The sequence below is a fragment of the Hippopotamus amphibius genome, chromosome 8 (assembly GCF_030028045.1).
Source record: "Hippopotamus amphibius kiboko isolate mHipAmp2 chromosome 8, mHipAmp2.hap2, whole genome shotgun sequence".
NCBI classification, from domain to species: Eukaryota; Metazoa; Chordata; class Mammalia; order Artiodactyla; family Hippopotamidae; genus Hippopotamus; species Hippopotamus amphibius.
Window position 1 is genome coordinate 104352736 of NC_080193.1, and position 14592 is coordinate 104367327.

Consider the following 14592-nt stretch of genomic DNA (forward strand, 5'->3'; position numbering starts at 1 on the left):
CCGTCACCTACAGATGGCAGCTGTGGCGCAGGTCGAGGTCCCCAGAAATCACCCCGCCTCCTAAAGCATCAAGTGTGGTCCGGAGAGTTCAAAAGTCAAGTGCAGGAACCCAGTTTAGGAACCCAGTTAAGGAACTTAGGGAGTCTCTGACACAAGGGTTACACGTGAAAAAGGAAATCTCACTTGAAACAGGAACACATTCAGCATTAAAACACAAAGTTATGGACTGTCATTCAGCCCAGAAGTTCTGCATGTCATGAGTGTAATAACATGATTACATTTTATAACACTCTAAAGTTTATAGAGAATTTTTATAAAAGTCTGTCCCACGTGGATGTTTTCCATGCCCCAACAAGACATGTTCTTCATTTTACTATGAGTCCCTAAGAATTGGCTTTATGCCACTGCAAACACTTTTTTAAATTTATAAATACTACTCATAGAATTTTATCTAAAGTACTATACATAATAGGCAAACAGTGGGTTTTAGGAACTGAATCTGTTCTAAAATATCTACTACTTTCCCAGAACGACTAATTAAATATAATTTACGTTAACTGAACTAGGTGTAAATATTGCAACACTCTGCACAGCCCATTAAGCATATCTCATTAAGAAGTTTCTATATTTCCAAACCCTCAGACATTCTAAAGGGGTTCTATAGATGAATAATTATTTTTTAAAAGAATGTGTTAAAGGATATCCCTCAAGGGTCTTTAAAAACAGCTCTTAATAGCGTAAACAGGAAGCATGCTATAAGGTAATGAAGAATGGTGGAATAAAAATGGCTGTGGCCTATTTCCATAAAAAAGCATAGAAAAAAGAAAACAAGCTAAAATTACTTCCAGCTTGCTGAGTTAAGATGAATTGTTATGTCATTAGGTATGTGTCTTATTTACTCTTTGCCTTATATACAATAATAACATGCGTTGTTGAGAGTCAAGAGTTCACATTAGCATTTTTTAATTTAGGAAAAAGGGGAAATTGTAAACCCTAAGGAACAGTTTTCCGGTTGACACAGTTGAGCATGCCTGGAGGGTGATGTGTACTTTGTACCCAAATCTTTACTAAACATTCTGTCCTTGAGATACAAAGATGACTCCTGACCCACAGTCAGCAGAGCATTCACTTTGAGGTTCTTTCCTCAGCTCTGATGATAAACTTGTGCTGATTGACCCTCTTTTGGGCATCTGGTTTCCTATGTTACTGACAGCATACATTTGGAAGACAGCTGCCTGGCTTTGTGAGTGAAGTTGCAGCTTGGAGGAGGGAAGTGAAGCAGACAGCTAACCCTTGGCCTTGGCACTGGGTGCTCGCCAACTGATGTGTTAAAAGCAAAATCCTGTGAAGTTGAAACTGATACCGTCAGTATGGTAAGAACTCTGCAAACCTATTTACATTAAGAAAAGCTGTGATAAGCTAAACCTTTTCACTGGATATGCTAACTTCGGGGGTAAATTAAGCCTCCTGGAAGGTTGTATCAGTTCCTTTTATACTGCTGAGTATTCAGGTTGTTCCAAGTTTTGGTTTCTCCAAAACCTTGTTCTCCATCATATTGGAAGGTCCCAATCTACTAAATTTGGATACTTATTCCTTGATCAGAATTAGTCTGTTCCAGAGTATATCTGGCCCAACATGTAAATCACCAATATACAGATAACAGAAAGATCTGCCTGAATATACTCCTTCATTCAACAATTACTAATTGAACATTTCTTATGTATCAAGCAGGGATCACAGCACTGGAAATACTAGTGTACAGAACTTACACTCAGCTGGTGGTGGTCTATCATGGGGCTAGCTGAATATATCATGCACCATTTTGCTAAATCTTTGAGCAGACCATAGGGACAGAAGAAAAGAGAACATCAGGTCATGAACCAGAGAGCAAGCCTGGAGGACAAAGCTACATCTCTCCTACTTGTTGATTTCCTCTCTCTAACTCTTTGTTACTCTAGGTGAGCAAGGCATGCCTCTTAATTGGGTGGCAGGGCCCTCTTCAGGCTCTCTTTTCAGAAAGCTTTGCAAAAGTCTTATAAACAATTTTGCTATTCCAGAAAATGTTAATGTTCAACGTACTCCTTTGAAAGAAAAGGAAAATTCCTTTGAGATTTTTTTTTCTCAGTAACTAGGAATGCAATTAGGCCTATACTTGGCACTTTGTCAGTTCCCAGAGCCAAGAGATCTCAGGGTTAGGAGAACAAAGCTACCAACATGCTTTAGCTATTGACTGTGGCTGGCCCAAAATTCAAGAGTTAAAGCCTGAGAACGTTTTACCCCTTTACTTTAATTTCCCATGTAAGTAACTTCCAAATACCAAAGCTTAGGGTACCTAGAATGCAAAATCCTCCCCATTACTTTATTGAAAATTATGTATGCTGTGATTTATTGCTAATGCTGGTCTTTCAAAGCATTAATCAGGACACCTGCAAACCTTCAGACAACAGCAGCTGCCAAGACAAGTTTAACATTTCATGGGTCAGCGCTTAAAATCTGACAAATAATAAATCATCCTTATAACCTAACTCGTGTGAGGCACTGGGTTGGTAATCTATTGAGAGGTGGTTTAAAAGGTATAAACCATAGATGACACTATAATTCAGCACTTGGGAAAATGGAGACCAGGTAAAAGGATGATTGTTATTACCATATCTCTTTCTTCAATGGTACTCTTTCTCTAAGAAACAACTTTTCTTTTTACATAAAGAAATTTCACTGTGTTAACAACATAAAATTTGGTTATTACATTATGTATATGTGCTTGAAAAACAAAGAATTTCTTCACTGTTTATAGCTATACAGTGAATGTTCCAAAGGGGACAATACTCTATTAGGACTTGCCGGGGCAATACTTGATAGCAATGTTTAACTCGTTTTGGAAGATATGCATTGGTTTTTCAGGGATATAAACATTTCCATCATTTCCATTATTGAAATATTATAAGTAACTGCTTGAGCCCTGGGTAGGACAAATGCTATGCATGAAATACCCATGTGGTGTGAGCAACAGCTGTACACATCTGCCTAGGAACAGCTGTGATATATTCAAATATACTTTAATAGGTTCACAAGAGAAAAAAAATTAAGGTCCTTTAATGGTATGATGACTTGCCTGTGGTACGCAGACTCTGTGCACCTCTCTTACCTTCTTTCCACATTGGCAGAGAATTTCAGGGCAAGTCAGGCTGTCAGTGAAGAGAGCAGCAGCATTAGGAATGCTAAAATTCATTTAAAGCCTTCTTTCTAACAAGAGGTAAAGCAGTAGCTAAAGGCAGAAGTGGAGTCAAACCTTAGAGAAGCAGCCTGGGCAGAAGGACCCCTTGAGGCCGAGAGAGAATTTTCAGCATCTAATGAAAGTGACTTCAAGTCCAATGGTCACCTCAAGAAAAATATGAGAAGCCCAGACTCCATTAGGTGCATTGACATTTATTGAAGAAAACGCTCATATATACTTCCATACTTCTATTCCTTTGATTCTTTTTATTCAAATCCCTTAAAGGGAGTATAGTCAATGGCAACCATGGAAACACTAATACCAGTAGTGTTAGGTAGGCAGAAGCTCACAGGGATGCCTGATCCCCTGAGAGGGCCCAGACGCGCAGGGATAGAGCTCCCCGGAATCTTGTCCATCTTACGTGACCTCATCCCCTCAACCCAGGCTGACTGGTCAAAAGCTGGTTCATCAACCCAAGTTGGATAAATTAGATTCCCTCTTCTTGGAGCCTCAAACTTGGAACCACGAGCTCCAGAGGGCAGAAGTCATCAGCGCTCCATCACACTGACAGCAATGCCTTAGAGAAGAGGCCATAAAACCCTATGCCGAGCCTGCAAGGCCTTCTCTGGTGGTGGCCCTTCGTGCAGTTTGAAGGTTCCAGTGTCCCTTCAATGCTAGGGATGCCCCAGGATCCTGCCATGAAAACAATTCAAAAATAATTCTGTTTTGGTTTAAGCTAGGTGGTCAGTTTCTGTAGCTTCCAAGCAAAAGAACCTTGTAGGTTAAGGACGTCAGCACTTTAATAACAAGTTATGTTTTGTTAAAGGTGAAGGAGAAGGGACAGGACCATAATTCCTTCCGTTTGTAAGAAACTCCATTTTACAGATGTTCTCACATGCAATCCCTGTCGAGGTCAGGGAAGGGTTGCTATTATCACCCTCAGGATAGAGCAAACGCAAGGACAGCTCAGAGAGGGTACTGCCTCTGTGCTGTGGCCTGGCTGCTGAGAAGCGGCAGAACCAGACTTACAACAAGGCCTCCAGATTGCTGGTCAAGCACCCTTCCCACTACACCTTGTTGTGTATGTATATATGTAATCATAAAGGAATCTTACAGGGAATATAAGCAAAACAGAAAAACAGACTTATTCTGAATATATACAGCTTTTCATTTTCTCCTACCCAACTCCAAACCAAGGGTTGGGGAAAGTCTTAATAAAATAAAATAAAATATATAAACTATTGCCTTGGTGTTGATATTTGCCAATAAAAAAATTAAAACCAAGAAGTGCCTCTTTTTGATACGGATAGCAAGTTTACCTTCTTTTACACATTTTAACCATTAGCAGGAAGTAGCCTTTGAACCAGAAGGCAGTGATGTCCAAGGTATTTTCATCTTACATGTTTGAAGGAAAAAAGGTCTGGCTGTTTGTTTATAATGTATTATTGTACTAACATGTTATTTACCTTATAAAACATAAAAAAATAGAAAAGAATGACAGAATTGATGTACTATCTTGCTAACCCTGATGTCTCAAGTCAAATACACACAGGACGAGGTTCATGATTAATTAACCACAGTGAATATAAATCTGTACCTCTTCCAGATAAATTAGAAATTTGGTGGCCAGCTTCTTTCCAGATCTGATTAGATGATCACTGTCATTACCCCGTAACAGGGCCAACAGAGTTCATGTTAAACTTCGCCGTTCTCTTTTTGCTTGCAATAAAATTATCTTCAATTTATGGGAATTCTTTACAGAATCTTTTTAAGTTTGTGAGGGTTTGTTAAAACTAAAACATAGAATTTGTAAACGCAGTTGACCAAGCATCATATATTTCACTAATAACCAAAGCAGATGAGCCAGAGTGGAAGCCACTGTGAAGAGGAGGTCTCACCTCCCTCCCTCCAGGTGATACTCAGCCATCTGACACGTGGACCCAGGGAGGATGCCAGTGTCAATATAGTCACCATCTGTTATCATAATGTTTCATGATAATAAAATGAATGTAAATGCAAATTCTAATCAACTTCTTTCTCAACCAAATGAATCTTCTCAAGAGCTCCCTGGGGTGCATAGCCTACTTTGGAGGCCACTTTGCCAGGCAGTGAGGCGGTAGTTTACTTCTAGAGCCACTTCTAATCACAGGAATCTCTTGGCCTAAAACTACGTAGGACAAGAATAAACCAATCTGGTTGGAAAGGGTTTATTTTGCCTTTTTAAAAACTTTTAAAATTCTGAACTCTAACCCACAATCAGAAAAGCACATAAAACACTGATGTTTGATGTATATACTGTGTATTACCCATGCAACTACCAGCCCCAGTCAAAACCCAGAACACTGTCAGCACTCGCAGGAGCCTTGCAGCACCCCTCTCTTCCCCAGCATGCCCTCCCTTAGAAGGAACCACTATCCTGATTCTTTCAGTAGTAATTCCTGGCCACTTATGTCTGTACCCTTTAGCAACAGAGTTAACTTTCGTCTGTCTTCACCCTTTACATAAATGAAATAAGACTGCTATGTATACTCTTGTATCGTCTTTCTTTTAACATTATGTCTTAAGATGTATCTGTCCTTACTGTGTAGCTCTAATTAATTTTTTCGTTGCTGTATAATATTCCACTATATAGTTACAGAAATCATCATTCCTTATGATTACACCATAATTTATTCATCCATTCTACTGCTGATAGATATTCTGTGTTTCTAACTTGAGAAGAATACACATAATGCTGCTAAAAACAATGCACACATCTCTGGATATACACGAGTGCACATTTCTCTAGAATACACACACAAGTGCACACCTGTGCATGCATGAGAGCGGAATTGTTGGATCTAAACTTAGTCTCCTAAAACAAAAGCTAAGAAAGGTAATTCTAGTGAATCACTTGGCAATCAATTTTAACGTAAACTCTTCTGTAGCCATGAGGAAAGCTCATTAAATTACTACATTTATCTTCCCCTAGACTTTCACTCTTGCACACTGATTAAATTTGAACCAGGACATTAAATGCATTTAATTCTGTTAAAATGTAGTTTGAAAATTTCCAGTGAATTTACTGAAGCCAATTCCCCCAAATCTCCTTTCTCTGCCATAGATATATATTTATATATTGTACTTGCATTTTTCCTTTTAATGAGGGCCAGTATTGTGTCTATTGAGAGAACAAAATGTTCATTCAAATTTTAAAGCAATTTTGCACCAAAAGGTTTCAGGTTAGCACTCATATTGATCAAGTGTGGAAAGCCAAAAACGTTAATCCTGAGCTAAACTGAGGAGTACAAATACAAACAATAGAGATTAATTCCCACCTCCGAGTCTCCAGTGTTTCATTACAATCGTGAGTGATCTCTAAATGGACTACATAAATGGAACATACTTAGATGACAATATTGTGGCACCAGCAAATCTGCTCGTCAGTCTCCCACTGTCTTATTGACAATAAACATAATAACTAGCATCCATTATAATGCCAGGCACTGTCTGCATATTAGTTCATATGTGCAATGCCTTTCTAATCCTTAAAACAACCCTATGAGATAGGTACTATTATTCTTCCCATTTTACAAAAGGAAACTGAAGCACAGAGAGAGAAAATAACTTGACCCCAGGTCCCATGGCTATAAGTAGTTGAGTTGGGAATCAAATCAGTTCCCCGTGCCTCAGTTCATACTGTACTCTACTGCCTGGCAACATGTTCGTTTTGTTGTTTTCATTGTTGTTATAATTTTGATAGCAACAAGAATAGTTCTTTAAGACCAGGGCAAAGGTGTGAACCACAGGGAAAAAAAAATCTGTGTACGTTTGTTTTTATTGGAAAATTTTGTGAAATGATTGTAACCAAGCAACTCTAATTCTAGGAGAACTAATTAAGAAATGAATTAAGGGATTCAGTGGATACCCAAATTAGTCATTAGAGCTTGAAGATCTGGAGTTCTGGTCTAAATCCAGCTTTGGCACTTGCATCCAAAATAAACATGACCAGATAAGTACCACAGCTCACAATTAAAATGGATTCATATGGCTTATGCGTCCACATGGGAGAGGTCGCTTCCTAATTGAATTCGGACACCTCTTCAGTTACTGTGGGTTTCATTTGCCATCTCCCTGTTCTTTTGTAACTACCGGCAATAGGATTATGCTGAGGGAGAAATCATTTCAATCAGTGATGTCTGCAAAATGAGCATAAAAAGATAAAAGTAAAGCCTTTGAACTATAATCAGAAAATTCCTTAAGTGTGCTCATGTGACATGTGTTTGAGCCTATGACCAACCCACAAGATGAGTTACAGAACAGACGTCCAATGTCACTGTTCCGGGCTGCAGAGCCAGTAAAACTAGTTAATGTTCCAACATGAGACAAGAGTCCTCGTTCGCAGGCCCAAACATTCCTGCTTTCTGCCTCTAATATAATTAGTGACAGACAGCTGGAGGCATCTCATTCTCCCAACAAAAATATGATCAGAATTGTTTTCAATTGGTACATCTTTCCATCAAGCTGTTTGTTGCCTTCCAGCAGAACAATCAGAGTTTCTGATTATTTGGTAAGTTCCAAGAAAACAGGAATTGATTGTGCCCTTGCTTGTCTGATGGGGAGAAGGCTGCCAGAATTTACATAGTAACTCTTCAGTTGACTAATGGAAAGAAAAACTAAGCGCGTGCACTCTCTCTCTCTCTCTCTCTCTCTCTCTCTCTCTGTGTGTGTGTGTGTGTGTGTGTGTGTGTGTGTGTGTGACAGAGAGACAGAAGGAATCAACCAATAGTTTGTGTGTGTGTGTGTGTGTGTGTGACAGAGAGACAAAAGGAATCAACCAATAGTTTGTGTGTGTGTGTGTGTGTGTGTGTGTGTGTGTGTGAGAGAGAGAAAGACAGAGAGACAGAAGGAATCAACCAATAGTTTCCATAATAATTCTCTTTTGAACAACAATAAAGAAAATGTTTTCGTGGTGATTCAGATTTCAGATATGAGGAAGTAAAATATTCTATTCCATTCATGGAAAACAACCAATTCCCACCCGTGTTAATGGCTCTTTTCAAAAAGTTACAGTCATCTTACTACTGAAGTTTCAGGGTTATAGAAAAAGAATCGTTTCGATTAAACATGCATGGAAACATCCAAGTGCAATAAGACCCCATTATTTTGGACTTCTCAAGCCTGGAATTTACAATCATTTGACAGGATCTAGACCAGGAATGATCTTTTCACAATGAATATGGCTTGCTAAGCAAATTACTTTAAACAAGCAAGACTTCCAGGGGAAAAACTAAAAACATTTCAGAGAAAGTACAAGGAACCAAAAATAACAACATACCTCCCCTCCAGAAAATACCTGTGATGAACCCACTCAAATACCAATAACTCATAACAATAATAATTACCACCTAATTGAATGTCACTCTCATATAGTCCACTTTACACACATGAGCTAGAAATATATCAACAACTCTGCAAGATGGGTATAATTATCCCCATATTAGATAGGAGGAAACTGAGGCTCAGAGAGGCAGGTGACATGCAAAGACCATACAGTTACTAGGCAGCAGAAGCAGGATGCAAAACCAGGCTGTCTGGCTCAAAAGCCTGTGTTCCTCCACTCCCACTCGACGTTGAGTGGGCACCGAAGACTGTGAGCCAGACTTCTAGATTCACTGAACCAAGTTCTTCAACAACAGCAACAACAGCAACAATGGTTATCAGTGCAAGGAGGGAAAGCCAAGTAGTCTGGCTCCAGAGCCTTCTGCTCTTAACCACAATTCCTTTCTACAACCTAAGGATCTCTATAAAAGACTTTTTTTCTCCCTAGTACTTTGAAGCATTTTGCATGCATGAAACTACTCTACAGAAATCCATAGAAACATCGATGTAGGTGACATAGGGGGAGAAGGAACATGTGAGTGGGGAAGGAGTGCTTCTGGTCCTCTGCTCCTCACCCCCATGCCCCACTCCTCACTCCATGGCAAACACCTTGGCTCTTTAGTCTGCACACCTATACATAAGCACTCTGGTGCTGAAGCCCTGAAAGGCTGACAGGCTGTGACAAGATCTCTGCGAGTCAGCTGCAGGTGCAGGGGCAGCCAGCCACGTAGGCAGGAGGATACAGGGAAGGGAAGGACCAACTCTACGTACCTGGGAATCCAAGGAGATACTCCTAAAAGCCGCCAGAGTCTGGAGTGCTCTAGGAAAAAAAAAATTGGGGAAGTCAGATCTCACATTTCAAAGCCACACTGCTCATCCATACCCAAGCCCAGCCTCTGGAGTCAGGCAGACAAGAAATTGGGTCTTGCCTATGACTTAAAACTGTGTGGGTGGAGTACCTCCCTGTGCCTCAATTTACTCAGCTGTAAAATGGGGGATAACGATAGTAGCCTCCTCAAAGAGATGTTGGGGAGACTGGATAGTGTATAATTTGTGCAATGAATTTAGCATACACAGGAGTGATATTTTAGTAAGAACAATAGTTAACATGTATTGCTTGCTTACAAAGTGCTTGACATTGTTCTAGGGCTTCAATGGGTTAACTCTTCAATACTCTGAAGTAGGCACTATTATCACTGGCATTTTGCAGATACAGAAAATGAGGCACTGAAAGGTCAAAGCACCCGTCTCATAAAAATATACAAGCCAAGTGATGGAGCTGGGATTCTATGAGCGTCTGACCACAGGGCCTGGACTCTAAATCACAGGGATATCTTGCCTAATTTATCATAAATACATGTTGGTTATTGTTATTATTTTCTCTATAATAGTCTCCTTTCCAAGAGATAGCCTGTAATATCCACACAAGCCCAGGCAACGCACCATTCAGCGAGTAACCACTTAGGCACAGAGTCTGCGCTGGGCTCTGAGTCAACCAGACAATCACTCCCGAAGTCAACAATCTCTTCAAGTGTTCCCTGAGAATCCCTCTACATCCGTTGCTCTCTTAAGCACCGTGTGGGGCTTCAAATGCTCTGGTCACTGATCCTGCAAAGTCAGTTCACCCTCCATGAAATAACTGGGGAACAACGACAGGAGGGAACGCTGGGAAGGACCGGACAGGACCTCAGGACGCTGCATGCTGTGCCTGGCTTGGCGCCAACTCCCTGGGTGACCTTCTCCAAGTCAGCTGACCTCTCCGGTTTTCATCTTTAAGTGAGAGGACTGACCTAGAGGCTCTTAAACCCTGAGATTCTAATCCACAATTCTATTCTGACTCTCTTTCAATCAGACTTTTTCCTCCCAACAGTCCATTTCTGAGAGAATACATTGTAATCCTTCATTTCCCTAACACACTGACCGCACACAATGTCAGGCACTGTGAATAGTGCCCAGGATTAAACACAAGACAAAGCCTACACTTTGTAATGAGCTCTGAGAGCATGATGAAGTCTTATCGCAGGAAATCCCGGGAATCGGAAGACCAGGGAAGAGTGCAGCCCTTAGGACAACTGCGCATGCCCGGTGGGCCCCCCTCGGAACCCTGGGAGTGGCCCCAACGAGCGCTTCACCAATCTTGCGACCCAGGGTTTGGGTGTCCCAGATGCCCAGCAATCTGGGAAGGGGTGCCATGCTAAGTTTATCGGGCAGATAAGAATGTCTCTGGAAAATAAGGCAGAAACCAGACAACCAGAGAGAGACCTGAGTTGAGGGTTAGGTTTGTTTTCTAAAAGTAATAGTGTGTGCAATAAACCGAAGAGATGAGAACTCAGCTGGCACTTAACTACTTGACTTTTTTCACTTTAATAGAGTATACCAATGGCCATTTTGATAGCAATCTTTTCTTTTATGTGTGTGCTCGCGCATGCGTGCCTGCTTCTTTGAGAACCATTTAACTTTGACACAAGATGTTACCGACTTTATTTAAACATCAGTTCATCACACTTAAGATATGTTTGCTTTTACAGAAACTCCTTGGAGGGAAATAATTCAGTGAGAATAATACTTCCATTAAAAAGAAATTGATTTTAAAATGTGCTTTTCAAACTTTTGACAAAAACAATCCTTTGATTTTCTTTATGTACCACAAAAGGCAAAAATTGTCCTGTGGACAATGTGATAAATAACATGAGTTGTCAAATGAGATATTAAACATTTATAGATTTAATTTTTAATAAAGACTTTTAAACATAAGCCAAAATGTCCATCAATCTTTGACATGGGAGGAAGTAGCATTTTGGTAAATTCCATCTCCTACCACAACAGAAGTCACAGAGATGTTTATGGTTCTTAGAGAGGGCAATGATGGTATTCTTTACAGGATGGTCAAATATTTGCAGCATATAATTTTAGAAGGCACAAAAAGGTAGAGCATAAAAATGTATTATTTTGACAGGTACTTAGGTAACGGATACACCGTCTTTGCTATGTCTCTACCAAAGTACCCAGTGCACAGGAGTCTACAGAGAATTTAGGTCATAAACTGGCTCCAAAAAAGATTCCAAAAATGTTTTAAGCAGTGGCAACACTGTTAAAGAACATGAATAAACTCCAAGGATGACAACTCTGAGGAACAATATTCTCTTGGATATATAAATTATAGCTTTCTTAAGCCTAGAAAGAAAAATAAAATTTTACTAGTGATTATCCCCAGGGTGAAGAATTATGAGTGATTTTTTTCTTCTTTATAATTTTGTCTACTTTCCAAACTTCCTATAGTGAACACGTGTTAACAATTTGAAAAAAAAAATTTTTTTTTTCACTCTCAAGATACCTGATGTAAAAAGTGAAAAGGCTTTGGAATCAGACAAACTTGGGTTCAAATCCCTGCTTATACCCTTTCTAGCTTGGTGCCCTCAGAGAAGTTACTCAGCAGCCGAAGTTGAACGTGACATGCAAACAATAATACATGCCTTAAAGTAATGGTCCCCCACCTTTCTGGCACCAGGGACCGATTTTGTGGAAGACAGTTTTTCCACAGACTGGTGGGGGGACAGTTCAGGAGGTAATGTGAGCGATGGGGAGAGGCAGATGAAGCTTCGCCCGCTCGCCCGCTGCTCACCTGCTGGTTCCGGGGGTTGGGGACCCCTGCCTTAAAGGGTCATTTTAACTTTTAGAGGGGAGATATTCTACGTGCTTAGCACAGTGTAGAAGCCCAATAAATGATTGTCACTGTTCCATTCACAGTACACAGGCAAGAGAAGTTAGACCGTTCTGATAACAGTAAATAAATCTGTTGGTGTTTACAAACTGATGCTTTAGGCCATTTGTTTACAGAAATACTGTGAGTTTTTCATAAGTAATTTTCAGGTCTTCTAACAATTAAAAGTTCAGAAAAAGAGTAAGTAAGAGGCTTCCACCTCACTCTCCCTTTCATCACAATGATTAGATTCCTACAGAATGAGACTTTTGGGTTCACTGGTATTTGCTGCTTTGCGGCTACGTTCAGAAATCGTCTGGTTGGGATGACAGTTGGGAAAATGGGTTATAGCGAACCCTTTAAGAGCAAAGAGAAAGAAACCACAGCTACCACAATCAAAATCTTTTCCATATGGTCATTCCTTATGATGAAAGTGAGCAAAATAAATTATGGGATTGCTTAAATGAAGGGTAAGGGACACGATCAGAGATTCTCTGGCTTTTTGTTTTTAATGGTACCCATGTTGATATTTTCATCCTATTTACGTGAAAGTAGTTCTATCAAGTCGGTGTATGATAAAATACATGTACTTAACAAAATATGGCGGGTGGGGATGTTGCCCTTGGTTATATGTTGCTGTACCTTAACTACAGAAAGAAATATTGATTTAACTGGCTTTAATATTAAGTCAGGCATTTGTTGACACATGGAAATGAAAAATATCAAGGAAAAGCTTGATATATAGGTCAAATCCCATTTCAACTCACTCCAAGGGACTGTCCAAAGTCTTCTGTTGCATTGAAATTGTGTTCTAATGATGCCTGCCCCAGTCACAGATAACAGGAATTTTCATTATGGGATTTGCTACATAAATGAATGCTGGTATAGATTTTTATGTAGTACAATTTATTGCACAAAGCACGGCTCAGGGAAAAAAAAATCAGTACTTAACCTCTCTCTTTCTCTCAACCCTAGAGGTATATCTTGCTTTCTACCTGAGGTGTCAACTCTTCTCTCCTTTTCAACGTTTGATTTCTTTTTGTTCCTCTCACAGTGCCTCGTACAGAGCAGATGCTCAAAAAAGAGCTGATGAAGAAATGAGCTGAATGAAATGCGGCATCAAAGCAAATGAGGGAAATTCTGAATAGTTTCCTGTATAGAAGGAGAAACAAAATTTAGAAACGGATTCAGGATGAGGATAGCAAGCAAAGTTAGCCATTCCCAGCTAGCAGGCTCAAGGCGTCCGGAGCTCCTCAGGCCTCCACTGGCTCCATGCTGCTAAGTGTTCATGGGGGTTTGCATAAAACATCCAGCACTTGGCTCACACCTACCCCCCAATTCCCAAGGAATGCCACAGAGACATTTCAATCATGAAGTACCTGAAACACCTTCATTAGGGGCCCACAGTGAGCCCAAGCTGCGGTGTCCAATGAACAAATCTGGTCCTTTTAAAGGACAGAGAGAAAGGGCCACCACAACCACCTGGGAGGCAAGAAAGGGCAGGGAGGTTAGCCCATAGCAGCTAGGGGAAAGGTAATGGGTGCAGCCTCAGGGGTGGGGTGGACTCAGAAGCAGTTTCTGAGCCCTTGCCGACATTACCAGAGCTGGGGGGAGCCACAGGAGACTGCAGAAAAGTGCGCGTGACATCCAGTGTCAAAATTCCTAACTTCTTCTCTTTCCTTCTACCCTTTGGCAAAACGATTGCTTTAATAATCAAAGAGTTTCCTATAACTGTTTATAATGCAACCTTGTTGGAATATGTTTTTCTATCTGATAGTCTTTCTTTGTGAGCTTTTTTGATTGAAAGCTGAAATAATGCATCAAATATACAAGTTTTGCTTCTATCTTCAAACAACATAATAGACCGAAATGCCTGTTTTTATAAAGGTCTTTATTGTGTTCAAAGGAACCACCCACTGATGCCAAGGGCCTCCTTCCCTCGTTGAGGGATGTGCCACGGGAGTGAGTGGTCAGCTTTGAGACATGCCAAGCTCGCTGGGCACGAGGGGCTTCCTGGGCAGGGAATGGGTGTGTCCTTTTATTACTGAATAGAGTATAAGCAAAGAGTCAGGAGGGTCTTGGTGAGGTTAGCCCCAGGAGTGGTGTATTTTTACATATATTTTACAAATATTCCCATTATTCATTTGAACGTATTTTAAATGATAAATCGGCTTCTCCTTGGGAGGCATGACCTGTGGCCATTAATTAATAACTTGGGAGCTAACCCTGAAGGCACTGTTGAGTTAAGCCGTTGGTTTGCTCAGTGCATTTAATCCTCCCTACGACCTTTGACTGTGCAGGAGTCATCATCTCCGTG

The 14592-nt window shown here is 40.4% G+C and overlaps 1 protein-coding gene across 8 annotated transcripts in view; it reads right to left on the minus strand.

Annotated features, from left to right (window-relative positions):
- SPATS2L (spermatogenesis associated serine rich 2 like) overlaps positions 1-14592 on the minus strand; it is a 159311-nt gene that overhangs the window by 127843 nt on the left and 16876 nt on the right. For 5 of the 8 annotated variants that reach the window (XM_057744326.1, XM_057744324.1, XM_057744322.1 and 2 more), the window contains exon 2: positions 9347-9395. The gene's annotated coding sequence lies outside the window, so the exon portion shown is untranslated. Of the gene's footprint in view, positions 1-3112; positions 3186-9346; positions 9396-13270; positions 13428-14592 lie in introns of those variants that run through there. The other 3 variants (XM_057744331.1, XM_057744327.1, XM_057744328.1) reach the window with 3 other exon arrangements.